At 32.8% G+C, this 1,735-nt stretch overlaps 1 non-coding gene across 1 annotated transcript; it reads right to left on the bottom strand.

Moving 5' to 3' along the window:
• Positions 1-476: 476 nt before the first annotated feature.
• LOC121477645 lies at positions 477-581 on the bottom strand. The gene has a single exon (XR_005984315.1). It is a non-coding gene; the product is annotated as a U6 spliceosomal RNA (small nuclear RNA).
• Positions 582-1,735: the final 1,154 nt, after the last annotated feature.

The raw sequence follows: 1,735 nt of genomic DNA, 5'->3' as shown, positions 1-1,735 counted from the left end.
ATTTTAATCCTAACAAGATCAGGGCACTAATAAAGCCCCTTATTGGTTAAAGTCCATTTTCTCCTTGTATTATTTAAAGGTGTCTTCCGAAGATCATAAAGTCATTAAATTATTGTGAAATTTTTAGATAAATTTCTTTAAAGATGTGTCCTCCTATTTATCCAGGCTGTCTGTATGTTATCGTCCCATTGCTTACTTTAATATGCTTTTCCATGTAACTCCCATGTCTTATTCCTTCATTAGAAAGGTACTATCATATTGTTGAATTTGGTGGATATTCAATCAAAGAGTCACTTCATAAGTTATCTCTACAGACACTGATTGAACTCCCTCTGGGTGCAAAGTAAAACAGTAGTTGCTGAGGTAAAGACAAAGGTAAATTAATCACAGACCTAATTCTCCTAAAGTTCACAACCAAGTGGCAGAGATGATGACAAGACATAGAATTCAGTGCCCGAGTACAATGTTGAGAAGAAAATGGAGGAGAGAAAGTGAAATTTTTACATGTCATCCTTGCACAGGGCCATGCCAATCTTCTCTGTGTTGGTCCAATTTAGTATACGTATTGCCAGAACGAGCATGAAAGTGAAATTTTTAGATAATGAAACTTCCTAATTTACCATGAAGGCAGAATTTATATAATCACATGATTCCACTGCAAAAAACAAACAAAAAACAATTCTGACTTTTCTTATTTAAACACTTACTACATCTCTCATTCATTTATTCCACATACTATTATTTATTGAGTGCCTCCTGTGTGTACAATACTGCATAAGGATATTTTGTAATACAGATGTGATGTATTATCTAAAAATAAAATATTTAGAGACTTCAGGATTGCTATTTTTCAAAGAGATGCTTTTATAGGTTGGCCCAGAATTTTCTAGAGGATCTAAGCTGACTTTCATAGAAACTACCTGTAAATTTTACTTAACACTTTTTATATCATCTTTATATCATTTAATATTAAGATAAAATGATATAAAAAGTTACATATAAAAAGATATAAAAAGTTATATCATTTTTATCTTAATATTAAAATCTTAAAGTTTATGGTTTTGGGCTTTCATTTCAAAAGGTCTTTGTATTAATGGGAGAAGCTGGGATTTCTGGCAACAAACAATAGCACAAAGAATCATCATACACCTGTGAATCTCAGCACTTATCTGATAGATAGTGTTAGAAATGATAATATGCAAAGCAGAGTTCTAATTTTTCCAGCTGGCAACAGATATCAAATCATAAGTCCAGTTATTCTTTACAGTTCACCAAATGTTCTTGGGTCTTGAAGATGATAACCAAAGAGTGGTAAGTGTACATTGTTCATGCTATTTTAATGACACATATTTCACAAATTTCACACTGCAGGGTACTTAGTTTCTTTTAGTGGCAGCAAAATATATTCAATTATGAAAATGCCCACCTAAAAATGCATATGCCAGTTATGCTCACTTTAGTAATGGCCATGAGTTAATAATGAGTTTGTGTCAAATGAATTAAAACACAATAGAAGATTATTTCTCAGTAAAAAGAGAAGTGCTGCCCATAGAAAAATGCCATGGGAAAAATATTCGAGATTATACTCAAATGTTGATGCGTGAGGAGTAAATACAGAGTGTACAAAAGTGCAGGGACTCTGAGTCCCATGTGTCCATTTTCAGGAATCTACTGTAGGATTTGCTTGGTAAAATGTGGTGGTAAGACTAGAAAGCAGTAGACTGGTGCCTAAACT

This window comes from Vulpes lagopus, chromosome 17, assembly GCF_018345385.1.
Source record: "Vulpes lagopus strain Blue_001 chromosome 17, ASM1834538v1, whole genome shotgun sequence".
In the NCBI taxonomy this organism is placed as follows: Eukaryota; Metazoa; Chordata; class Mammalia; order Carnivora; family Canidae; genus Vulpes; species Vulpes lagopus.
This window is presented reverse-complemented; position numbering and strand designations above follow the sequence as displayed.